Source organism: Tursiops truncatus, chromosome 8, assembly GCF_011762595.2.
Source record: "Tursiops truncatus isolate mTurTru1 chromosome 8, mTurTru1.mat.Y, whole genome shotgun sequence".
NCBI lineage: Eukaryota > Metazoa > Chordata > Mammalia > Artiodactyla > Delphinidae > Tursiops > Tursiops truncatus.
This window is the reverse complement of record NC_047041.1, coordinates 1,188,769-1,216,282: the sequence shown is the minus strand read 5'-3', so window position 1 is coordinate 1,216,282 and position 27,514 is coordinate 1,188,769. Positions and strand designations below refer to the sequence as shown.

At 48.1% G+C, this 27,514-nt stretch overlaps 1 long non-coding RNA gene across 1 annotated transcript in view; it reads right to left on the bottom strand.

Moving 5' to 3' along the window:
• Positions 1–339: 339 nt before the first annotated feature.
• Positions 340–27,514, bottom strand: part of LOC141279237 (uncharacterized) — a 62,660-nt gene continuing 35,485 nt past the window's right edge. Inside the window, exon 3 of the long non-coding RNA XR_012333207.1 lies at positions 340–375. This is a non-coding gene — a long non-coding RNA (uncharacterized lncRNA). The remainder of the gene's footprint in view (positions 376–27,514) is intronic.

The following is a 27,514-nucleotide window of genomic DNA, read 5'->3' as shown; positions in this document are numbered from 1 at the left end:
GCCCCTTTCATCTGCTTTCCAGCTCCTAATATTTTTGGTCATCTCTCATATGCTGTTGTCCCTTTTCTTAATCCCTTTGTATTTATTGATATTTCTCTTTTTTTAATCCTTTACTGCCATTTTAGAGGACGTTGGGGGAGAAGCCAAGATGCAACCATGTGTTCACATCACCAAGTTTAACCAAAAATCCTCTACCAGTTACTAATTCCACTTAAAAGTCACAACACACCGTGTTGCCATGAGGGAATTAGGCCTATTTATCAGTCAATTTATAAGTATCTACTGAGAAATTTACATACCATGTGGAAGATACTGTCGTAGGAACAAGAAAAAGTAGAAGCTAATCTCTCTCTCTCTCTCTTTCTCTGTCTCTGTCTAGAATAAAGGAATCACGTATCATTCACATTCATCTTGGTGGTTCCAAAACGATCTCAATGATGCTTATTTAATAATAAGTGTCCATGTATTATCTTGTGAGACAGCCTCAGCACTCAAAGAACCTCAAGTTCATCTAAGGGATAGATACGTTGGTGGATAGACAGATACAGGTAGATAATACAAAGCAGTAACTCCTAAAGGGATAAATACTAACGAAGTCAAGCTGATTTAAAAGTTAAAACAAAGCTCAGAGAGATTAAGCAAACCAGCCAGCATCACAAAGTATTATAATTACTATCCTCTTGTGTACTGATAGCCAAGCTTGATCTCAAAAGGGTTTAAATCACCTAGACCCCAGTAGCGAGTGACATAATCAGAGCTTTTGGCCAGTACCAGGCACACAGGCCGGTACCGTTACTGGGCCCAGCACTTCAGGGAGCCTGAGGCTCCCTGGACAAGGGATCTAGGGGAGCCTCGGGAGGGAGCCTGTGACCAGGACAGTGCCTCACCCCTCCCAGAGCAACTCTGCGGGGGCGTCTCAATATTGGGAACTTCAGGAGAGTCAGCTCACGTTGGAAAGAGTATGAGCCCCTGCAGGACCGTGGAGTCGTTATCCCAACCCGCACCCCCGCAACCAGTTCTCCTATTTATTTCTCCTCCTCTCAGGAGCAGGAAGACCTGGGTGATGTGATCTGCAGTACCCTGCGTGCTGTGTAATGTTGAGCGTCCTCTTTGGGTCGTCATTTCCGCACGCTTTGACCCACAGAGTCCAAGCCCTGTGGCAGCCCCACTTGACGATGAGGAACCTGAGACAGCTCCGGGGCAGGTGTCCCACATTCCACCCCAGATGGTTGGTCCCAGGTCCCCTGCTTCTCTCACCAACCGTGCTGCCCCCATACACTTCACCTTAAACTATGGGATCTGCTTTCCACAGCGCCATTTTCTCTTCCATTGTCCCCTGACCCTCGCTCTACTAGGGGCAAGCGCCAAGGAGCGATGGGATGGTCCAAAGGTGGGCGGAGAAAGGGGCAGATGCAGCGCAGCTCCCAAGCGGCTGAGACGCACTCAACCTGAAAGCCCAGGAGGGCTCTGGGGGCAAAGTCAAAAACACCCATCAGATCTGAGAGATGCTCTGACCTCAGATGACGTCAGGAAGATGGCATAGAACCAGAGCCCCGTGGAGAGGCCTCTTGTTTGAGAGGGAAGGGTTTATGGGGAGCGGCAGATCCCCGCCCCATGCAGATGCTCACGGGTGAGAGAGTGGGAAACAAGGGAGAGAGGATGGACAGAGAGAGGGGAACAAGTCGTGCACCCTGCCTTGCAGAGGAGAAATGGCCACACTGGGCTCACTGAGATAATTCCCTGGAGAACGTCAGAGGCTTTGCACAGAGGCTGGTCTGTGAACCCCCATCAGATGGCTCCAGAGTGTGGGGACAGGAAGTAGCCGTAAGCCCTGCCCAGACTGCCAGATGGGCGTGGGAGGGCTGAGTCAGAGCGCTGGCGAGAAGCGGAGTGCCCCAAAATCACAGTCTTCAAGTGAGGTTGAAATTCCCCACTCCAGTGGCCCGATTACCAGGACTTTGATGGCTCATCCACTCATTTTTAAAGTCCCGAGAGTTTCAGGCTTTTACTTCTAATCCTGGTTGGAATTAGCCATTGAAGGTAGATGTGTGAATCAGGCAGGGAAATCAAAGTAAACTTGTGCAAAATGAGAAGGCAAGATCGGAGGCGATCGCCCTGTCCCTCCGCTGTGGCTCAGAAGTCCTTTCGGTTTCATCTTTAAACGTCTCTAACCAAACGACTGGCCACATTTTTCTTACAGAGTCTTGAACACCCTGGTTCTTCTAAATCATTGGGGGAGGTTGGACAGGTTCAGTGGACACAAGAAAGGATTAAAGATGTGAGGTAAAACCAGCGGGGAAGGACTGAGGGGCCCTTCCCAGGTGGAAGGAGACAGAAGGATGAAGACCACCGACCCCTAACGAACACGGGCGCCACTCCAGACAGACGGCAGCATCAGGCACTAAACAAGCGTTCGCCTATTCAATCCCCAGGAGAATGCTCTGAAGAAGGTATTCACAGGTGACAAAACAGGCTCAGGGTAGCTCAGTGGCCAAGCAAGATAACGGTTGTAGCAAACCTGGCATTTGAGCCCAATTTTCTCTGATTCCAAAGCTTACAGTATCTCGACACCAGGCAAGAAGAGAAGCACCATGTTCTGTAACTTCAAACCACATCCATGGAAGCGAGCTACTCCATCTCACTGTCTCCCAGGATGCGTGTAAACTGGAGCAAGCCCTAAACGGAGCCCTAGCCTCTTTGCTATTTCAAAGTCAAGTATTGGATGGGCAAGTGGATTAGGGGAAGAGCTCTCTCTCCTCTCTCTCTCTCTCGCCTTCTCTCTTTTCTCTCTCTCTCCTTCTCTTTTCTCTTTCTCTCCTTGTCTCTTCTCTCTCTTCCCTTCTCTCTCTCTCTCTCTCTCTCTCTCTCTCCCCTCCCTCTCTCTCTCCCCCTCCCTCTCTCTCGGTGGGTAAAGTCATTCTGTTTCTGCCAACTCACCTCCCCCAGCCCCACCCAGCCCTAACAGGCTCTCCTGCCTTCTGATCTTCTGCAATGTATTCATGTATTCATTTAAAAGTTCTTTCTGTGCTGAAGCCCGTGCTGCTTGTAATTGCTGGCGGCCAAAAGCTGTTCTGTTTTTTCTGGCTGAGTGTACCAGGCAATCATCAGCTGTAATTATTTTGAGTCTTGTTACAGATGGAACTTCGAGGTTTTCAGTCTTAAACGGAATTCATTATCCAAATGGCTCCAGAGCTGACAGTAAGGGGCAGGGGGCAAGCCTCCTGGTGACCCAGGACAGTACAGAAGGTTCGAGAGAAGAGGGCTGGCCAGGCCATCAGACCCCGTGGTGGATACACGTGCCTTTAGACCCAAATCTGGAAACCTGAGCCCCCAGGTGCCCAGGCCACCACCTCACGCTCGTGGCCCCAGCTCAGTCCTGTTATCTCTTCCATTTCTTCACCTCAGCGTTTCCAGGCCACTGATGTGGCCTCACGCACCTCCCTTCTCCAAACCCAGAAGAAGACCACGTGGGGTGTATCTTTAGCTTCTCAAAGTGCAACCAGAGTCTCCCTCCCTCAGAACCTTCTTTGGATGAACAGTGAGTTTCCTGGGAACACAGCTTTTTTGAGAAACAGGGTGGCTCCAAAGCTCTGAGCAGGAGAAGCAGTTCGCATGACACCAGCTCCACCGGGGCCAGGCTCCAGTCCGGCCCGGCGCCGTGGTCTCCCGGCCCCGGGGGCTTCATGGCAGATGAGGGAGGCACGGCTGCACCTGGACAGCCAGCCCCCCAGCTGGAGGGGAGGAGCCCCAGAGGGAGGAGGGGCCAGTGGAGAGGTCAAGGTTGTGTCTCTGGGGACCCTCTGGGGACCAGGTTTGCAGGAGAGCCTGTAGGGCCATGCGCTAGAGGAGGGTTTGGGGCAACAGCCGCTGGGAGACAGGCATTTGTCACAACGGCTCCCTGAGCGCGTCCCTCCACCCCCTCCCAAAACGACAGGGAGGTTGGTGGGCTCATCGTCTCTCCCCTCCCATCCCAGAGGGAGGGCAAAGGGCCGAGCATGGACCCAAGCGACAGGATGCCCAGAACTCCTGGAGAGGCGGGGTCTCTGACGCCGGGGCACCCGCACCCACACGCACCGCTGCTCAGACTCCAAACGTGCCTTCAGTCGGCCGTTCCGCTGCTGCTGTGTCCTGCTGGGCTCTTGCCCGTTGGCCCCGTGATTCTCTCTCTCTCTGTCTCTCTCTCTGTCTCTCTCTCTCTCTCTCCACACACACACACACACACACACACACACACACACACACACACACACACACACACACACACACACACACACACACACACACACACACACGTCTCCCGCCCCCCCCCCGCCGCCTCCCTCCCCCTCCCCGCCTCACCCCTTTCTCCCTCCCAGTTCCTCACTTGCTCTTTTATCCACAGCCCTCCGCATACCACGGGTCCCGCTTCCACACAACACATCCACACCCTCCTCTCGGGCCTCCTCCCCCCCACCGTCAGGGCCACACGGGGTCCTGGGGCGAAGGCAGGAGAAAGAAACAGCGGGAGCTGCAGAAAACGACGGCGAGTCAGGCCCGGCTGCAGAGAGGCGGGGCAGCCCCACCCCCACTCCCACGGTCCTCCCCCGGGGACGTCTGCACCGCCCGCCACGTGCCCCTTTAATCTGCCACAACCTTGGGCCCCATCTACTCATCCTGGAAGTATTCATGTGGCCCTACTGTGCGCTTAGTGCTCGCCACGCAGGCAAGCAGGCAAGAGGAGTGGCCAAGAGGTCGGGAGCTCACCTAGCGGTCGCTCCACAGCCTCAGGGGAAATGGGCAGCTGCAAAGGCCATGCACGGCAGGCTCTATGTCCCTGGGGTTCAGCCACGGAGTGGGGCCCACGGAGCCCTGTGACCTCAGTTCTAAGTGAAACTAGAAGGTAGAGCTCGTGGTTTTTTGTGTTCCTCTGGTCTTATCAGACGACACTGCAAGTATGAGTAGGGCACATCTGACAGTGGTGGCCACCTAAGAAAATAGTTCTGTCACCATCCAGAGGAGGAGAGAACCGACACATGTCAATAACTTAGGTGTCAAGGGCCATCACAGGAATAGTACATACATGACACACTGAATCTTTATAACAACATGTCATATAAAGACGCCATTAGCCCATGAAGAAGCCAGGTCTAAGAGCTGGTGCATGACCTTCTGGTAAGTGGGGGGCAGGGCCTGACCTTGGGTCTTCCTGAGGCTAAATCTAGACCAATGGACGGATCTAGACAGCTGATGGCAATGGTGACATGGTCATTCACTTCTGAACCAGCACCTGACACACGCCCAGCCAGGGGAGACTCAACAAATGCAGCGGCAGGGCTGCTGTGCAACGCGGCTGGCCCCTGCTCACTAGAGGGGGTGTCACGGCTGTGTCCAGGTGACAGGAGTCGCAGGAAATAGCCAGGCACCTGTGCGTGAACGCTCACGGCTGAATCCCAAAGTGAAAACACCTGCCACTGAGATCAGAGGATGCTGTGGCTGGAAGGGTCCACAAGGCTTCCCGCGTGAGACAGGGCACTGGCTGAGCCCAGAATGAAGATAGGACAGAGGGAGTCGGCACAGCCAGCGCTGGGGTGGGGGGTGGCACCGTGTACCCTGGTGGGGTGAGCCACAGCCTGGAGAAGATGGGCCACATGCGGGGGAAGCAGAGGCCCAGCCCCACAGACCTCAGGGACGACCTGGTCCTGGAACTGGCTTCACTGACGTGCTGCGGGGACTGTCTCTAAGTAGAGGATGCTGCGTGGTACCAAGAGAGCAGCGGGAAAGAGAATCATGCGGAGATGGTGGCAACGATCCAGGTGTGATGTGATGAGTGCTGGAACTGAAACGGTAATGGGTACAAAACAACTTTCAAAACAGTAGGGCTTGAGGACTTCAGGCTATGAAGGAGCAAGGAGGAAGTCAGGGAACGTGTGACTCTGAAGAGTAAGATGCCCAAGGCGGGCTGCAGATGGAAGGAGGCGTCAGAGAGAATAAAGCTGGCGGGTGGGACACCGGGATTCAGACACCGATTTCCACGCATTGGTTGAACATGTCACTCGACACAAAGGACTGTACCTGGCATCTAGCTGGGGAAAGAAAATATATTCATACGAAAACAACCAGAACACAAGCTACATATGGAACAGACCAACAGACAGAAACGCCCTAGTGCAAGCTCCGTAGACAGGTGCTATCACTGCACGTGTAAAGGGAGAGGAGGGAGGTTCAGGAACTTTTCTGCGTTTAAGAATAAGAGAATGAACTGAAGAAACGTTGAGCCATGTTCTCTCCTCTCCCTGGTCCCTCCCCCCGACCTCAACACCACTTCCTCCCTCTCCCTGCCTGGTCTCATGAAGTTTCACGCTCATGCCGTAAAGTCGCCTCCAGGACCTGTGATGGGCTGTGCTTCTGTCTATTCCTACCAAAACCAGTTTTCACGGATGTTTTGTTATTTAGCTGGGTTGTTATTTCGTCCTGAGTTGGGGGTTGCAGGCAGATGTTTCTCCTTTTTGAGCCTGGGGAGGGTTGAAGGGAGGAGGGCCAGAGGGTCCATGAATATAATAGTGAGTAGCACCGAACAAACTCCGGCTAGTGAGCTTGTCTAGTATCTTCCCTGGAGATTCTTGACAAGTCAAAGTCATGCCCTCAGGGCTGGCAGGTAGGAGGTCCTGGGGCCAGACACAGGGTCTGCCCTCGGGAAGGGAGCCAGCTCCTGCAGGGGTCACGAGGGAAATGGCAAGACCAGGCTAAGACCAGGCCAAGACCAGGCCAAGACCAGGCCAAGACCAGGCAAGCAGTCACAGGAAAGAGTCCAGGACAAAGAGCCCAGCAGACTGGAAGCCAGTGATTGGGAATCAGAGCCGGCCAGACTGGGACCCAGAGAAGCTGGGCTTTAGGGTCAGGGTTAGATTAGAGTCAGGGTTCCGGAAGTCTGTGCAGTAAGAGCAAGGCCCCACTGCCACACTGCGGCCACAGCAGTGCTCCAGCTCCAGAGAGGAGAGAAGGCCAAGAGGATGGAGAGCCACACACCCAGCAAGGGCCAACAAGGAATAAACGATGGTTTCCACCTCTCTCGTGACAATTCCAGACTCTTCGCTACGTCAACTAACCCTAAACACCAGCAATAACAATATTGCTATGAAGTAGTATCATTATCCTCACTCTGCAAGGGAAGATACTGAGGCTCAGAGAGGCTGTCGTTTTGCCTGGGTTACAGAGAGCAAGGAGCATTTTATGCCGAGAATGGGACTTCTAGAGAAAACGACAAGGACAGGAGGGAAACTACGGGAACTGAAGAAAGGCCTTGCTGCTAGAAATGGAAGCAACACACCAAGTCCACACAAGGACCCTGGGTGGCCCCAGCCAGACCACGCATATTTGATTAGTGGGGTCTGAGAGCAGGGTAGAACTTGGGTTCTGGGGATTCACCTGGGCCTGCACGTGGGGACCAAACTGACCTACTGGGTGTGAAGGGGGAGCCCAGTGGCTGGGAACCAGCTGGGCCACTTCTAGAGCCATAGTTTTCCAAGTCCTGCCTACAAAATTGTGATGGTGTTAAATTAAGTAAGCCTTGAAGGGTTCACCAGCTTATTGATTTGTAAAGTTCTTTGGACCTCCACACAGCTATGGAAAGCTGCAGCAATGGGATCCTATGCTCCAAGGGTCCATGGCTTGACCCAGAACACAAGATAAGATGCCTCAGAATCTGGGGGTGGCTCTGGACAATCAGAGCGGAGAGAGGAAGAGCTTCCTATTCAGTGTCTCCTTGAGGAAAACCCACCAGGCACACTGAACGCCCTGGCGGTGGTCTCCCACTGCGGTGGCTCCGGCAGCTTGCAGTAAGGCCCCCAGGAGAGCCTGGGGGCTCACAGTCTTTGCTACAAGTCTGTAGGTGTGGCTGAATTCTCTGCCCCTAACGTCTCCACGTTCTGTGATCCACGGAACCTGTGAGGTGCTGCTGCCCACATGCTAGCAGAGGATTCCCACTCCAAGTGCTTATCAAACGCCCTACTGTGTGCCGTGGACTGTGCTAGTCAGAGGGCAGGTAGGTAAGTGACAAAATACGGAAGAGCAGAGAGGGGCTGTGACATCTTCCCTAAACAGGACTCGAGCCCCAGACCTGACTGATCCCCAGCAGCTCTGGAACTCGAAGAGGTGAGCAGCCCACATTCACCCCTTTCTTTCCTCATGCAGCTCCAGAAGAGCAATTGGATCTGACGGAATCTCTGCCACTTGCCAGCGCTGACTTCGTCTTACGTATGTTTATTTTTTAAAATTTAAAAGCCCCAAAGAAACGCAATTAAAATATTATAATTATTTGTGTTGTAGTATTTGCTTTTTTCAGCCCCTATTTTAAAAACATGCAACTTTGGAGAAGTTTTAGCTCCAAGTGAGCCTTCTGCCTCTTACTAGGTCCAACGCATTTGCTTTATGGAAATGCATTGGTTGGGTTCCTTTAAAAATGATGGTTACTTGGTTTTAATGGGTTTCCCCCCCAACTTCCCTCTGAAACTGGAAAATAATTAATTAGTTGCTGAGAGTTTTTTGTCTTTATGTGTTTTGCTTCCCTTCTAGCCCAGACTGGCCAATCCACAGGGCCATGTGTGACAGAATACAAAACGCACAGAAGCTCCATTCCTGTAGGATCAGATACTTTGAGATGCCTACAGCTGGCTAAAGGGACGGGCCCAGATTTTCATACTATCTTGGATTAATTTTTAATCGCTTTTCCAGAATCATCAAAGCACTTCATAGCATTTTATTTACTCTAAAAATATCCATGGAAGACAGCCATGGAGATGGGACCATACCCAGGGAAGCCGAGCTTTAGAGCAGAAGAGCCTTCGCTCCAGGCCCCATGCGAGTCCCCCACCCACACGGGGCCTGGAGAACTTGTATGTGTGGTTGTAGCCAGAGCCGCTGCCCATCTCAGCAGCCAGAGATGAAAAGCTCCTGTGTTTCTGCCTGAAGCTCTCTCTCTACGTCCCTGGAACACCCTCTTCTCTGATATCAGATAACCTGGTTTGGTTACAAACAACCAAACAGACATTTGTTGACTTAAGTTTTAGAGAGAAAGCCTTCACTGGAAGGACGCTGGCCTCACCCCCTAAACCAAGGCTTGGGAAGGGCAGGAAGCAGCGCAGTGACTCCTGGTGTGTCTCTGGTGTGGCCCCCGCTCTGACCATCTCCGTGCCTTCCCCTTCCCCTCGGTCTGCAAAAGACTGTCTGCCGTAGGCTGCCCTGGCTCCGGTTACACTCAGCAAAGCAGGGCCCTCTGCTTGGCAGCTCCACCAAAAGCAGGTAGAATGGAGAGGGGGTAGTAACTTCCCCACGGGAGGGTTGGTGAGGCGGGGGAAGGATGCTGGTGAGATAAACTCCCACAGAGGAGGATGCTGCCGTGGTGAGGGGTCTTGCCTAAGGCTGCACCTCGTGAGAATCCCGGAAGTCCTCTCTGCCATCCCACTGCCCCATCTCCGCCCTTGCTAGAGGCAACCCTGGGAGTCAGGTCTGACCAGGCGTGTCTCCAAAGACAGTACCCTCCGGGGTTCTCTCGCTGCAAATGCACGTCAATGGACAGTGAGGCAGAAAGGGGGGCCGAACGCAAGCTTGTCACAGATTCAGGTTTTCTGCGTCCCACTTTCCCAGACCTCGCCTGTTCCTGCCCGTTGCTGTCTCTGCGAGGAGTCCATTACTCCTAACTGTCCACACTGTGCGAGGTGTCCATTACTCCTAACTGTCCACACTGTGCGAGGTGTCCATTACTCCTAACTGTCCACACTGCTTGGTTTCTCTTGCAGGGACTGCTTTGCCAGCAAGCTCAGCGTCCAGCAGGGGAGAGTTGGCATCAATTGTCTCCTCTTGCTGGTGCGTGGGTCAGTTTCTCCCTCTTGAATCTCTTTTCCTCTCCATATAATTTCAACTACAGAGAGACTGCCTGAGTCTCCGGGGTGGTCTTCCCAGCTCCATGGGGGGAGGCCTTTCTCCTGTTGCAACCTTGCTCCTCCCTCGCTCCTGGCTTTCACTGAGGAAGTACAGTCCATGTCCCTGTCATCCTGCATGTTTCTGAGAAAGACCCGGCCCTTCCTTAGAGCTCCCGCCCTGAGTCACCTTTTACAAGGTAAGGCTGAAGGGATCGATCCCTGACTCTCTTCATCAGAAGGAATGGTGATCTTCTACTCTTGCAAAGACAAAAAACATTCTGGGGAAGAGCTCAGCTGCCCCCCAGACAAGTGTCACTCTCCCTGCTGCTCCCCAGTTTCCTACAGTTTCTAAAGTATTGTTTTAGGGAACCAGCCCTGAGGACTCACACCTGGGCCCAGGTCTCTCCTGATCTTCTCCACAATCTTATTCTGTGCTTGCATGAATTCACAGGAAAGTGCGGCTCCTGGAGCCCTCGATGATTCACAGCTGGGAGACGCTGGAGATGCCGGATGACACAACTGATGACTGGCTGAAATCATGAGCAAAACTCAGTCATAGAAAGCATAACAGAGAAAAAAAAAGGTGAAGTGCCTCACAGGGGTCAAACCAAAAGAAGGAGAGAAAGGGAAAGAAATCCACTGTGGGGGATAAGAGAGACATGTCTTTGAAGCAGTTCTCTGGAGAAAGACTTGGATGTTAGTACAGGATAAAGTGACTCTGAGTAAACAGTATTGTTCAGGTGTCTACTGCTGGGTAACCAACCACCCCAATTCTAGCAGTGTTGTTTGCCGAAATTGACAAGCAGATTATAAAATTTGTATGGAAATGCAAAACATCTAAAAAATCCAAAACAATATTTTTGAAAAACAACAAAGTTGGAGTACTCACACTTCTAGATTTCAAAATTTACACAAAGCCACCATTACCAAGACAGCGTGGTCCTGGCATAACGTAGAAATACAGATCAATGGAACAGAAGTAGACAGAAGCAAACCTTATGTTTACAATCAACTGGTTTTGACAATGGTGCCAAGGAAATTCACTGGGGGAAGGACAGTCTGTCCAACAAATGGTGCTGGAACAACTGGATATGAAAAAAAGAATGAATTTAGATCCTTACCTCATACGCCACAAAAAAATTAACTCAAAACAAACTGCTCTACATCACAGGCAGGGAATAGTCCTTTTCTGCATGATCTAATGGAGTAGAATGAAAAAACACTGAATGTAAACTACAGAGAGAAAAGACTGAGACACAAGACAAGGGGGAATCTTCCAATCAAAGAGATGTTGAAATCTCAATACCTGAGAATATTCAAGAAATATTTTGAAAATAATATGCAGAACTCAAATTAATCGTCTTTTTGAAATCTCATTCACTTACTGCTTTTTTTTTCCCACTTGACCTATCAATTATAAACAAATGTATGTAGAAATCTCCCATCATGAAGGTGGATTAATCAGTTTTCTTCCTATAGCTCTATCAATTTTTACTTAACAGATTTTTTTTTTTTTTTGCGGTATGCGGGCCTCTCACTGTTGTGGCCTCTCCCGTTGCGGAGCACAGGCTCCGGACGCGCAGGCTCAGCGACCATGGCTCACGGGCCCAGCCGCTCCGCGGCATGTGGGATCTTCCTGGACCGGGGCACGAACCCGTGTCCCCTGCATCGGCAGGCAGACTCTCAACCGCTGTGCCACCAGAGAAGCCCCACTTAACAGATTTTGAAAGATTTTTATAGATGCATACACAGTATTTCCATATCCTCATGGTGAAACAAACACTTTTAGTATACAGTGATCCTCTCCATTCCTAGAAATGTCTTAAAGTCTGTTTTATCTAATAATAAGATAGCCAGGCTAACTTTATTTGGCTGGATTTGTCCTCACACATCTTTTCACTTTCCACCTTTATGTTACCTCATTTGGAGGCAGCTTCCACTTAAGGCCAACAATTTTTCCCCAACATTCAGGCTTCTTATGTGAAAGAGTAATCAGCAGCCTAGTCTCCTTTATTTTATTTTTCCAAGAATCCATTACACATCAGTCAAACCCCCCGATCTATTTCCTAAAATAAAATACCTGTTTGTCAGTAACAAACTTATTACATCATAAAGTATTTTAAAGATTCCTTCTCAATCACCAAAAATCAACATGGCTGTAACAAAAGTTTCCTCACATGCAGGAACATCTCTACCATTCAAACATCTTCCTTACTCATTTTGCTTCCCTCTCTGCAATTTTCTTCAACATTTTCTCAACATTCTTGAGGACTTGTTTTACAACATGAAGCTAAATACGAAAGCACTTTGGAAACACGTTGAGAACAAGTGCACAATGGCAGAGAATTGCTCAACTGAGAACGACTCTGAGATGCTTTTCAGCAAAATCCAAGATAACATCCTCCTTGCTAACACTTGTCAAGATTTTCAAAATCTCTACACATGATTTCACCAATTGTATTTAGAACATAACTTGTTATCTTCCCTGAAATCATTTTGCTAAAATTGAGTTGAGCTTGGTGGGTATAAATATAATTTTTCCCATTACAACATTGGATGGAAAATACTGCACTAGGAAGTATGTATGTTCTGTAAAGATTGGCTAGTAAAAGAACTTTCTACCAGAAAAATCTGAACCAGAGGAAAATTCTGCAGTTATGCCTATATCTGGATATTTCCTAATCCAATGTATCAAGATTTGTCTTGTAAATGGTGAGTTTAATCTATTTATATTTATTGTAATCTGATATACTTGAGCCTGTTCCTACCATATTATTTACTTGTTTAATTTATCCCAACCTTTTGTATTTTAATCTATTCTTACTTTTTTTAAAAAAATTATTATTTTCCCCAAATTAAACAGGAATTTTAGCTTACTCTTAGGTTCTTTGATCTCCTTCCCAGCACCCATAATATTTATAGTACTCTAGACTTTCAACTCTGTGTCACCATGAATAAATTTCCTTTTTAAAAAGACAACAAGCTTAGGCATTTTATTACCTTTACTTCTTTTACATAGGTAAAATATTCTGGATTATTCTTTCCTGGTATTTAAGTGTTTCAAACAAAACTGTTCGCAGTGTGGATGTTGTGTGACAAAGACTATATCTGAGCATATTTGTATTATACTCTCACATTTGAACAGGAACCTGGCTGGATATAATTCTAGAAAAAAGTATTCTTCAATACTTTTTCAGACATCTGGTTTCCCCTCAGGCAGGTAGAGTTTGGGAAAGAATGACTGTCCCAACCCTACAACAACATAAAAAAAAAAAAACCCAAAGTGGCACAAACGGCAAGTTCATGGTTTCTCTTGAGCCGGTTGGAGTGCTGAGCTCAAGGGCATGTGCCAGCAGGAGGTGAGGTACAGGACCTGGCTTAGCTTGACTGGTGGCATCCAGGCACTAGGAGGGGCTTCAGCTGCGGGGCTGGCAAACTGGTGGCGTAGGAGAGGGTAGTAACCCATGATTAAGCCTCCACAGGGCATGGGCACTGGGGGCCCACACACTATTACAGGCTTTTTCTGTACAGACTCTACTGGGTGCTCACCAACAAGACTTGGAGGTTCCTGGGAGAGTCTCCCGTGGTGCAGATGTAAAGGATGAGCAGACACTGCAGGAGGGGCAAAGCCCACTGGTACCTCCATCCCCTTCTGCAACAAAAGCCTTAACAGATGAGGGAAAAGGCAGCAGTGAACTTCACTTGGAGCACTAGTGAAGACCCACTGCGACTGAGAAAAGAAAAAGGGGACAATCCCTCTCCCCAAGGTGAGGGGATCAGCACAGAGAAGACCCTCCTCCCTGAGACGCAGGGACACAGCACCTCCCAGATGGACGCTTAGTCAGAACAAGAGAGAATATCCCTATGGTGGGGCCAACAAGCATGGAGTAACAGGTGAATCACAAGACACACCCCTTCTCTCAGGTGCAGGTCATGGTGAAGACCTCGAGCCAGAGGGTGGAGCGTACACTGAAAAATATTTTCTGGCAAATTAGCCCCCACGCTAAACTCAGTGTAATACCAGGGAAATACGAAGTCTATAAAACTCACTAAGCATAACCATGGCAATAACAAAGCTCAAATCCAGCCCAGCTCCTAAGTAGATTAACTCAAACTCCTGTGCTAAGGTCTTAGCAGAAGGAAAGATATATACTTTTTTCTGACACAAAAAATATTTACCTCAGTCTCTACTATCTTGCACAAGATGTGTGTCTTTCAAGACAAAGTGACAAAGCACATAACGAGGGTAATCATCAGAACCTGGCTCAGATATGACACGACCTATATGATGGTGAATTTAAAATAGGTATAATTAATATGTTAAGGGTGCTAATGGAAAAGGTAAACCAGATGCAAGAGTTGGTGGGTAATTTCAGCAGAGAAGTGAAGCATTAAGAAAGAATGGAATAGCTAGTGGGAAGCAGCCACATAGCACAGGTGGATCAGCTCAATGCTTTGTGACCATCTAGAGGGGTAGGATAGGGAGAGTGAGAGGGAGATGCAAGAGGGAGGAGATATGGGGATGTATGTATATGTATAGCTGATTTACTTTGTTATACAGCAGAAACTAACACACCATTGTAAAGCAATTATACTCCAATAAAGATGTTAAAAAAAAAGAAAGAATGGAAATGGTAGAAATGAAAAACACAGTAACAGAGGTTAAAAATGCCTTCAACTGGCCTATCTATATATTCAACAAGCTGAAGAATAAAACAACTTGAAGATCTCAAGAAATTACTCAAACTGAAGCATACGGACAAAAAAAAAAGAAAGAGAAAAACAGAACAGAGAATCCATGAGTTTGAGGACAAATCAAACATCTAACAAACAAGCAACTGGAATGCCAGAAGGAGAAGAAAGAAAGAACAGAACAGAAGAAGTATTTGAAGAAATAATTGTCAGGGCTTCCCCGGTGGTGCAATGGTTAAGAATCTGCCTGCCAATGCAGGGGACACGGGTTCGAGCCCTGGTCTTGGAAGATCCCACATGCTGAAGGGCAACTAAGCCCATGTACCACCACTACTGAGCCTGCGCTCTAGAGCCCAAGAGCCACAACTACTGAGCCTGTGTGTCACAACTACTGAAGCCCGTGTGCCTAGAGCCCACACTCCACAACAAGAGAAGCCTGCGCCCCACAACGAAGAGAAGCCCCCGCTCGCCGCAACTAGAGGAAGCCCACATGCAGCAACAAAGACCCAACACAGCCAAAAATAAATAAATCAATTATTTTTTTAAAAAATAAAGAATTGTCAAAATTTTTCCAAGATTAATGACAGACACCGAACCACAGATCTAAAGAAGCTCAGAGAACAGCAAGCAGAATAAATACCAAAACAAGCAAGCAAATAAAAAGCATACTTAGTCATAGAACAGTCAGACTGCTGAAAACAAAAGACAAAGAGAAAATCTTCAAAGCAGCCAGAGAAAAAATGCACATTGTATATGGGGGAGCAAAGATAAGAATTATATTATGCTTGTCTTCAAATACCATGAAAGCTAGAAAACAATGGAGTAACATTTTCAAAGAGCTGAAAGAAATAAAATTATAAACCAGAATTCTATACCAAGTGAAGTATCTTCCAAAAATAAATGATAAATAAAGATTATTGTAGATAAACAAAAACTGAGAAAATTTACTGCCAGCAGACTACACTACAGAAAATATTAAAGAAAGTTTAAAAATTTTTTTTCATCCATCATTTCCCCCAAGAGTTTTTCTCCCTTTATTTCTTGTATCCTGTGACCTCCTCTGCATGGCTGGCTTTGTGTAACCCCCAGGGACTGTATCTCACTCTTCTATTTCTTTTTCCCATCTTTCTCAGCTTTTCTAATTCCTTGTCCTTTCTTCTCAGAAATTTCCTAAATCCGATATTCCCAGTCACTAATTCATTCCTCAGCTATATCCTTTTTGCTAAATAACCCATCATTATTCAACCATTATTTTATACCTAGATTTTTACTTTGTCCACTTTATGTTTTCCTGTTCTTGTTTTATGTCTCTTTGCCTCTTTTATAATGTTTATTAGGCTCATTTTTTTCTTTTCCATTATGGTTTGCCACAGGATATTGAATACAGTTCCCTGTGCTATACAGTAGCCCTTGTTGTTCATCCATTCTGTATATAATAGCTAACATCTGCTAGTCCCAAACTCCAAATCCAACCCTCTCCTGCCCCCTCCCCCTTGGCAACCACAAGTCTCTTCTCCATGTCTGTGAGTCTGTTTCTGTTTCATAGATAAGTTCATTTGTGTCATATTTTAGATTCCACATATAAGTGATTAGCATGTTTATTAGGCTTATTTTAAAATCTTGGTCTAAATGTTTTAATACATCTGCTTCTGCTGCAATCTGTAATGCACTACACCACCTTTTTTTTGCAGTAACTATACTTCTCAAATGTCTCATGTTTTGGCTAGTGAGCTCCCTAAGGGTATCAATGAGGGTGGGAAAGCCAGAGCCCCTGTCAATATTAGCCTAATTAGCTAAAATGAAGCCTATATTGGAGAACTTTAGGTACAATGAACTGCAGTCAATCATCCTCTGCTCCACAAACAACCACCTCATTCGGTATTTTACTTTTTGTCAACCCGAAAGGAACAACAGTAAAAAGAGACACTCCTTAGATAGTAAACAGTTCACCGAGGGGTAGGAGAGAGGGTGGGGAAGGTTAGAGGGAAGTGGTAGGAGGCAGCTGCCCAAGGAGGTGCATATCCACCTATTCTGTCAGCTCCAAGGAGCACTGGGCTCCTGAGATGCCCTTGTCTATTTCTGGAGAACACCTGGGCTGGAGCCTGGGCTACCCAGGGTACAGCACAGGCTCTGCATTTCCTAAAACAACGATGAGGGGACACAGAAGCTGCCCCAACAATTCTTACCCTCCCATCGCTGTGTCGGCCGTCCTGCCCCGAGACTCACTCCCGCCCACTCACAGTTCAAAACCCTCTATAACCCCAAGAATATTCTCAATTCTCTTTGAGTTCCTGTTTTCACTCTAGAGCAAGTTTCTCAACCTTGGCACCACTGACATGGGGGCCGAATCATTCTTTGCTGTGGGGACTGTCCTCTGTATTGTAGGATCCCTGCAGCATCCCAGCTTGCATCCACTACAGGCCACAGGCATCCCCTCCCCAGCTGAGACGTCCAGAGAGGCCTCCAGATACTGCCACAGGTCTCCTGGGGTGGGGCGGGGGCTCATCCTTGGTTGAGACCACCGCCCTTAAGTCCCTCTGGGATTGGTCTTGGGGCCGGGAGCCTGCGCTCGTACTGGCTGGTGTCTTGCCAGAAACCACCGAAGAGCAGTTTCCACTTTGTAAGTGCACCTGATGGGGGTCAAGTACTGCTTCTCTTCCTCCTCTGCCTTCCCCCAAAGCAAGAAGGTTAAAAAAACATCAAGCCTTAAACTGAACCCACAGTGGTGCTGGGGACACCCAAAAGGAGAAAGTACAGGAAAAGTAACTGACACAAGCCTTTGAGGATGTGCCCTGAGGGCAGGGGGCTCTTCTGCCTGCTGACAGTGCAGGGCCCACCAGTCACTGCCCATCAGACTTCCCCGTCTCCCAAGACCCGGTGCAGTCACAGGAGCCAAGAACTCCGTGCTGGACACTCACAGCATCAGCTGATGTGGGCTGTCTCAGCTGGGCGACACTCAGGCTCAGCTCCCCTGCATTTAATTGGTATTAAAGATTAAAAAGCAAATTACGAAAGCAATCACACAGACCCACTTGTCTATATCTCGCTACAGCTCCCAAGCAGTTTGATATTTACTGTCAGCTGGCATTGAATTACTCAGGCAGATTTGCAGGCCATAATTGACAGAACGCTAAAGACTAATTCTTTAAAAGGATGCGTTTCCCATACAAGAACGCTCGGGCTCAGAGGCGACACCATCTCCGCTAGAAGGATCAGTGAGACAGACCTCGGCACAGATTGATCCCTTCCCCCCTCCTACCGTTCCCTGGTTACTTTAGGTCCTCACACCTGTGGGAGTCAGTGCGGAAATGCATACGAGACACTGACGCAGGAAGCATTTCCCCTTGCTGCTCGCCAAATCCAAACCAGTCCCAATGCTAGAGAAAGTGCCCTGAGCCTGGAGAACGACCTCCCGGGAGGCCCAACTGCACAGCCACAGACCCACATCTTCCCCAGGTACAAAGGAAGAAACCCAGCAAGAGGCAGTTTGAGGAACATCAGGGCACCTGCTTTGTTACACGTTTCTGAAACGTCACTGCACGTGGTGAAAGCCACCTCCCCTCTCAGGTCACGGAGCCTCCCTAGTCCTGCATTGATTACATCCTGCACCATTTAATAATTTAGACATCACAAACCAAACTGGGCTTTAGCAGCACAATGCAGAAGAGAGGGCAGTGCAGGTCTAAGGAAATAGGGAAAAGATATTAACACAGCAGTTATTTCTCTCTCTCATCTTTCAAGGTCGCTGTCAATACTGCTCAGTGCTGTACAGAAAATACAGAGATCTTAATACAAAGAGCGGAGCTGGTAGCACACTTTTCCCAGCTTTTTTTTTAAATAAAGAATACCAAAATTCTGAAAAAGGGCAAATTTTCAAATAGGAGAAATAAAGTGTCCCTGAATATTCTTAATTTCAACTAGTGATTCATCAAAGTCAAGTACCAATCTGAGTAAACATGCTTTTGTTTTCAGGAATTTTTTTCCTTAAAAAAAAAAATTAACTCAAGAAAAAAAAAAACATATTTGAAAAAAGGTAGAAGAGCCAAGACTGAAAGCAAAGCCTAACTGTGGAGGAAATGTTTCATTGGGAACTTGTGCTCTGCACCATGAGTTTGTCCTGGTCTCAGCCTCACCCTGCGCTCAAATCTCTAAGCCTTTTCTTTTAGGAAACCAGGTTCTGTTGTGGTTATATCTGAATCTGAACAAGGCCAAACTCTCCAGGCCTGGATGAAATAGCATGGTTAGGAATTTTATAACCTAGTTTGCCTACAAGCCACCTGGCTTTCCGTGGGGAGAGGCCGATGGGGGCTACTCTGGACGCTCCCCTGTGCGGAGCCGTCCTGGCCCTGCACTTGCAGGGAGCGGGGGGCAGGTGTGGGCTGCGCCCTAGGCAGGTGTGCGGCAGGTGCTCAGCTGCACCTGTCAGGGATCAGGTACCCATATTCGCTCCAGCTGCTCTAACTGCTGGGATGGCTCCGGCACGCCTCTTCCCAAAGTGCTCTTTCCCAGAAACTTCCACGGGCATGGCCTCCACCAAGGCCTAGAAGTCCTAACAGGCATTTATGTCTAACTGGCTGACTGCCTATTTTAAGAAATTAATCAAAGAGCAAGTATCGTCTATTCTTTATAAATCTCCTTGTATCCTACAGCACGTGCGCTGGCACAGAGGTGATGACAAGCAGCCCCCTCCACGTCCATCTCCATCTCGGGGGTGCTGTGTGTGGCTGTGAGGCCACTGGCCCCGGGGCGAAGCTGTCATGTCCTCCTCTCCCACTCATGGTCTGGAGGTAGTTTTCACTCTCAGTCCCAATGCCACCAGGCTGGCATGCTGAAGGCCCATGACATTCAGACCTCCACAAAGAATACGTGCTTTACAGAGAGATCAGCTCGGTGCTTTGTGACCACCTAGAGGGGTGGGATAGGGAGGGTGGGAGGGAGGGAGACGCAAGAGGGAAGAGATATGGGGATATAAGTATAACTGATTCACTTTGTTATAAAGCAGAAACTAACATACCATTGTAAAGCAATTATACTCCAATAAAGATGTTAAAAATAAAAGAATATGTGCTTTAAAAAACATTATTAGTAAGCATTCATCTAAAAATAACGTAAAGGGACTTCCCTGGTGGTCACGTGGTTAAGAATCTGCCTTCCAATGCAGGGGACGCGGGTTCCACCCCTGGTCGGGGAACTAAGATCCCACATGCTGTGGGGCAACTAAGCCAGCTCGCCACAACTAGAGAGCCCACATGCCGCAACTACAGAGCCCATGCGCTCTAGAGACCACCCGCTACAACTAGAAAGAAGCCCGCACGCCACAACGAAAGGTCCTGCGTGTGCAACAAAGACCCAACACAGCCAAAGAATAATAAAATAAAAATAAATTAAGTAAATAAAGAAAATAAAAATAATGTAAAAACCAGAATCTCCATTTTAAAAAATAAAGCAAAAAATACAATCCCAATCACTATTAACATTTGGATGCACTTCCTTCCAATATTTTAAAATAAAATTGCTTACACCATTATAATTATAGGGTATATTTATTTTTGTCCTGTGTATTTTTTACTTAATTCTTTGCAAGCATTTCCCCATTGAAAAGTATTCAAAAGGTCCATTTTAGTTAAAACATAACACTCTTGTAGAATGGAGTCACCCTCATCTACTTAATCATTCCCCTACTGTTGGGCATTCAGGTGGTTCCATTCTTTTCACTATGATGAATAACCTGGAATTAATATCTTTGGACATAAATCTTTGACCTTATCATTGATTACATTCTCAGGTTTCTAAGGGTGGAGTATTGAGTCAAAGGATGAACATGTGAGAGCTCTTAAAATAAGTTGCCAAATTCATATACAGAAAGGTTGCTTCAACTTATGCTCCCACCCTCATGTATTATCCTCATGTTTAAAAATCTTTAATAATCTGATAGGCCCCAAATGGTGTGTCGTCAAGTATTGATCTGTTTCTTTGTGGTTTCTTCCACCATTCCAACACTGAGAAAGACCGTGCTCATTCAAACAGAAGAGAAAGAGCCACCTAGATAATCATTCTGTTCTCCAGGCTTTCACTGTCTTACACCGAACTGTACAACCCATTAGAAATTAGTGAATGGGACAGGAGGGCTCTCCCGTTGGGGTGGAGCCCCTTTGCCAGTTCCTTCCTGCTTCCCCATGGAGAGTTCTCTCCCTCCTGCTCTTCTGCCCAGATCCCACCGTAAGCAAGTGCCCTGGGTGAATGCTCAGCCCTTCCCTCGCCCTCTGCGCTCCTGCCCTCCCATCCAGAGCTCTCAGTTCTGGTCTGCTCCTCCACCCGGCAGCTCCACAAGAGCTGGCCCCCAGGGCAGACCTGAGGTGTTCAGTGTTGCCAGGGTCTTACCCGGGCAAGTCTACCCAGCCCAGGTGCAGAGTGGTAGCCAGCCTCGTTTCCCAGCAGATCCAGATCCACACTCCCCACCCAGTCTTCACCAGTGACCCGCATAACACTGATCCTCATCTTTCTGACTCTATGTCTGGCACTCACTCCTTTTGAATGTGGGCAGTGAAGAGGAGGTCATTTGTCAAGCCCCCTAGGTCCCCCAAATTTAAACTGATTTCTAACTAAATAATAGTCCCATCCTCACCAATCCATGAGTCTTCCTTCATTTTATAGCTTTGAATATTCATTACATCTTTGAATATTTATATACTTAAGCCTCGGGGTTTTACTCTATTGTATGTGCTACTCCTGATATTGATTCATTCTATTACATACTATAGGTAAACATGATACTTACGATATTCTATTCATGATACTGGTTCATAAATCAGTATCATACAGATTTATAATATGTTTTATAACTTGTGTTTTGAAAGATGCAATGATGATATTCATTTGAATTGTCATAGAGAAGCCCTCAGGACAGTGACGCCCAGTTTTTTCAGAACATTACAACCATCTGAGCAGGTTGTGAAAACAATGACACTCAAGTTGCACTCAATGCCACCAATGAAGTCAGAATGTCTGCGGGTGGAAACCAGGTACTCGTAATTTTAGAAATGTCCACATGATTCCAAAGTGCAGCAAAGTTTAGGAACTACCACCTCAGGAAGAGACCAGGAACCAGGGGTTTCCACGGCAGTTCCTCCACTGCCCCCGAGGTCCTCACTGGCAGAACAAACACAGGCATACTGATACCTGATTCCTGCTTCCAGCGCTGGAAACAATTTCCATTAATAAAAGAAAGTCTTTTCATGGGAATTCCCTGGTGGCACAGTGTTTAAGAATCCGCCTGCCAATACAGGGGACAGGGGTTCAAGCCCTGGTCCAGGAAGAGCCCACATGCCGCAGAGCAACAAAGTCCGTGTGCCACAACTACTGAGCCTGTGCTCTAGAGCCCGCGAGCCACAACTACTGAGCCCGTGTGCCACAACTACTGAAGCCCATACACCTAGAGCCCATGCTCCGCAACAAGAGAAGCCACCGCAATGAGAAGCCCACGCACTGCAACAAAGAGTAGCCCCTGCTCGCCACAGCCAGAGAAAGCCTGTGTGTAGCAATGAAGACCCAAAGCAGCCAACAAATAAATAAACAAATAAATAAATTTACAAAAAATAAGAAAAGAAAGTCTTTCCAACAGTTTGCACCACCCAAAAGAAATATACCGAATTATCTGTAGTTACAAACCTTGCTAGACAGTTCAGAGTCCAATGAAACAGACCCCCTATTCCCAGGGGTTTATATGCTAGAACAGACTGTGGAAAAGTAAACCATGAAAAACGCAGACGCTTCACAAAAGCATGATGCTTAAACCCAGAAATTAAGAATAAACCACTAAATAATTACAGTATGCATTCCTTTTACCAATTCAAAGTATTATGACAAAGTTGGAAACAACTTCTTTTTGGTTTATAACATTTGCAGAGCCTTCAACTTGGTCCAGGCTACAGGAAAAAAGCCCAGAATTTTTATAGCATATTCCTTGTAAGGAGTCATCTCTCCACCCCCAGCCCCAAATGTGCTTCTACAATTTTAGCCTTCTGAGCTGCTCTGTCATCACATCCACGTGGGCCAGAACCAACCCAGCTTCCTCAGCCCCCGACACCGGACTGTGTCTGCTGGGGCAGCACCTGCCATGATACCCGAACCCCCTCTGAGAGCCCCGGGGCTTCCTCCACCCTCCAGGGCTTTGGTGACCAAAGACAGCTCCCAACGCGGCATCTTCCTCAGGATCCTGCCGAGACTGGACCCACGCTGGCTGCATCTCACGGTGCCATCACTGTAGGGCAAAGCACATGCCCCGTGCTCTACCCCTGCTCTTCGAGTTGCCCCAGGACCCCAGCCTCCTGCCCAGTGTTCAGCTTTGGTGCTGAACACTCCCCTTCAGCTCCCACACTCCGTCTGCTCCCCTTTCCCCGGGCTCCAATTTCCCCTCCAAGCCTTGCATGCCCTGAGGCAGAGGGATGCTGACTCAGCCCTCCACGGGGATTGAGTGGAAGCTGGCCCCTGACTTTGCCCCACAACTCCTTCTCTTTGGAACTCATGCCGCTCAATTATAGCGTTTTCTTTTGCACCCTGCACCGCCAAATAAGACATTGCTGTCAGGACCTCTGGGCTCCCCGATTTCTTTCCATCCAGCACCTTCCTGAGCACAGCAGCACCTGGGTTCTGTCCATATCGCCCCCCCCTTGCTCCCCGCCTGTCCCTGAGCTCACAGGTTTACACTCACAGGTGTCAGTTACCCACTGACAGAGCCTCTGGTCCCCAACATTCTCCAGAGCTCCAGGCCTGAATCTTTGCCAGGGATCCTCTGTGAACATTCTAAGGGCCTTAATTCAAAGATTCCAAAGCCAAATGCTTTCATTTCCTCTGCTCCTCTGGTGACACGGTGACATTCTTGCTCCTTCACCATGGCCAGAGCAAGTGTTAACTGTCATAGTAACAACAGCGAGTGACAGCCCTGTGACTCGGGCACTCACTCCGGGGCCTGGCCCAGGGCCTGGCTCTTAACACGGATCAGCTCATTCAGCTCCTAGAACCACCAGCCAGGTCACCGTTTCTACAGCCTCGAGAGCTGAAGCTTAGACGGGCCGAGCACCTGGTCCAGGTGACATGTGGACTAAGCACAGGCTCTAGGCGCCTCACCTCTGCAGGCGCTGGGCCTCCGCCCCTCTCCCGGCACCCCGAGAGTAGAGGGTGTGGGCACGCAGACAACTCCAGTGTCCAGCCCCCCCGCAGATGATTTACAACAGTCATGACAAGTCTCTCTCTTGCGGCGTTCAGTTCAGGGGTGGGCCTTGCTACAGGTTGGATTGAGCTCCCCTAAAAGATACATTGAAATCCTAACTCCCAGTAGCTCAGAATGTGACCTTAATTTGAGTTCGGGTTTTCACAGAAGTAATCGAATTAAAACAAGGTCATTGGAGTGGCCCTTAACCCAATAGGACTGGTGTCCTGATTACAAGGGTAAATTGGGGCACTGAGACGTGAGCACAGGGAAGATGCCATGTGAAGCCTGGAGAGATGCTGCCACGAGCGAAGGACCCACTGGAAAGGAAGCCGGGAGAGAGGCCTGGACAGAGCCTTCCCTGGAGCCTTCGGGGGGGCCGCCCATACCTCGACTTCAGGCTCCTGGTCTCCAGAACCATGCAGCAAGTGTCAGCTGTTCTAAGCCTCCCAGTTGTGGTCGGCTTGGACAGCAGCCCTAGGATGTGCAGTCGGTTGTCCTCAGCCAGCCTGGGCTGAGGGCACTAGAGGGGGCTTCTCAGGAAATCAGGAAGAAGCCCCTCCACTTCCCCAGCTGGCTGTGAGAAAGAAGCACGCTGCCACCGTTGATGCTCAGGACCCTCGTACAAGCCTCAGGGGAGGCAACACAAGGATGGGCAGGTCCAGGAGGAGTGCTGAGGCGGGCAGGGTCCCCTAACCCCTGTGACAGACTCTGCAGCAGCAAGCATGCCATTCCCGTTCCTGGGGGGCTTGGGGGGCGGTGACGTCTCCTGCCCGAACACCCACAATTAACGTGTAGCAGAAGTGAGAGTTGAACACAAGCCCACCCAAACCCAGATCCAGGGCTCTGACCCACCACGCGGTGTGGGCTCCACTTAACAGAAGTGGTGTTTGGCATCCGGGCTGCTCAAGGCCGTGGATCTTCTCCAGAACTGCTACCTCCTCATCCTCCTCTCTCCATACTCTAGTGCATTCCTGGCTTGTTCCCATAACCTGGACTCTAATGCAAATATGCCTTTTCCTTCTTAATCCTGCTCTTTCCTCCAGACAGCTACCCCTGGCCTCTGGCCCCACTCCCCTCGATCACCAGCACATCTGGGCAGGCCCTGATCCTTTGTTCCCACCCACTGGGGTCTCAGCCCTTCCTTGCCCCCTACCAGGCCCACCCCAAGAGAGAAGGAATAAGAAATCCCCTCCTACCCCTACTGCACTGTGCTTCCTCGTGTACTTATCCTCAGGTTTGCTCCCACCCTGGACTGCAGCCACCCAGACGGCAGGGCCGTGCTGACTCTGAGTCTTTCAGTCCTGACTTGGACAGCAAGCCACATGAAAATCAAGGCCACGTCTCAGCACTTCACCTCATCGTACACGTTCCACTCATTCAGCAAATATTTGAACCCTACTGTGTTCGACAGGATAGCAAATGTCCCTGTCCACGCAGAGCTACCTGTGTAGAGGAGAATGCAGACGAGTGACAGAGAGAGACAGAGAACACCAGGCTTAATTAAGGAAAGAGAAATGGTTCCATATGTTTGGTACATGGAGTCGTAAGAGATGAAACTGGAGACATGAGTGAACATCACAGATACCTCACAAGTCATGTTAATCACCTGGCATGTAACCTATGTTAACCCTTCCACATTTGCACTAAAACACATGTGAATGGAGTTTAGCTTCACCACCAGAAGGGGAACAAGCCGCCCAAAGACACTGGTGGTAGCTGAGTAAGTTACAGGGCAGATGCTGACTTTACGTCAGGGCTCGGCCTCCTTCCCAGCCCCATTCTTTTCCTGCGAGTCTGCTGGCACTGCTGATCTGGGGGCAAAGATAAAAATCTGACTCTGCATAAGTTCTTTCCTCTCAGCTCCACTGGGCTTGGCCCCAGCCCTGCTGAGCTGTAGGGCGCTGGGCTGTGAGACCAGCGGGAAGTGACTCCTTTGATGTTTTCAAAGGTCGGACCACTACGCTCCCCTTTGGAATATCACTCAGCTAAGGCAAGGAATGTTTCAGCTGCTGGGAGAGCCAATTAGAGCCAATTATAACCCAACTAACCTCCCACGACACCAAAATTCCTTGTAGAACTTGTCTGCTTCTTGCAAAAATAGTGTGCATCTGGGCCTGACTCCAGCGTAGAACGTGCCCCAGGACAGAAGCCACTGGTGCCTCTGCATTCGTCCACCCCAGCTGCATTTGACAATTCACTGGGCAAGTTTTAATCACTGAGACCTAGACCCCATGCCCAGAGAGTCGGGTTCAACTGGTCTGAGTTGGGGGTCCAGGCATCAGTATTTTTTAAAATATCCCCAGGGTTGAAAAACAGTGGGGTGTGTGAATTTACCCACAGAGACAGCTGGAGTCTCTGAACCCCAACTTCCGCCCCTCCTTCTTCATTATAGACGCATTTTTCTGGATTAGTTGGCACCTGCTTCTTCTAACAGTAGATCCTTATTTTATATTTTTTATTATTCACTCTTATGATTTTTATCATTGTCTTTTTCAGATATGTTCTACATATATTTGCATTTTCATTTGATTTTATTCTTTCTTAATTAAATATATTTTGGATATCTTGAACTAAGCAAGTGAACAAAGTAAAAGTTTTTTGTAAACATTTTTCCAGGGTAGTTTTGAAAATTATTTCTTTTTACCCGGTTAACAGAAAACTGATTCCGTAGCATCTGGAAATGAATTGGCATCTTTTACAATTATAAGCATGTGCTTGCTATGCGTATAAATATTTTCCTGTATTTATCTACAAACAGATATCCTCATTTCTTATACATACACGAACACATGACAAACACACAACCCCCACAGCACAAAGTCTCATACAAACCAGACATCCAACAGGAAGTAATTCTTAAAGGAAGAAATAAATGAACACATACATGGATGGATGCACAGAAGATGAAACTAAAAGATAAAAAACTTGTACTGGGGCTTCCCTGGTGGCACAGTGGTTAAGAATCCGCCTGCCAACGCAGGGGACACGGGTTTGAGCCCTGGTCCGGGAAGACTCCACATGCCGCGGAGCAACTAAGCCAGTGCGCCGCAACTACTGAGCCTGTGCTCTAGAGCCTAAGAGCCACAACTACTGAGCCCGTGAGCCACAACTACTGAAGCCTGCGTGCCTAGAGCCCGTGCTCCACAACAAGAGAAGCCACCGCAATGAGAAGCCCGGGCACCGCAAGAAGAGTAGCCCCCGCTCGCCGCAACTAGAGAAAGCACGCACGCAGCAACGAAAACCCAACGCAGCCAAAAATAAACAAATAAAATACATTAATAATAAAAAACTTGTATTCACATATACAGATATATAGATACGTAGCTTATATGTAAATACAACCTTATTTCCTGTTGGTGTAGGATGAGGACATCTGTTATAAATTTCTAATTCAATTCATATATGTAAATAACTGATGGATGCATATAGCAGGATGTGCTATAAATGTAATGTTAATATACCACATTGTGCCTTTAATAATGATTATGTAAACAAAACATTATTTTCGTAATTATTAAGTAGGTATTTCCAAGATGAATCAGAAAATGTAAAGGGATTCATTAGACCCCATGATGAAAAGTGGAAAAATCAATTGTAACCTTCAGAACAAATGAGCTCCAGATCATGAGAATAGTGCCAAATAACATCAGAGACAATTGAGTCCCTTAATTTTCTTTTTCTTTTTTTTTTTTTTTTGAGTTTTGCTGTACTGTGG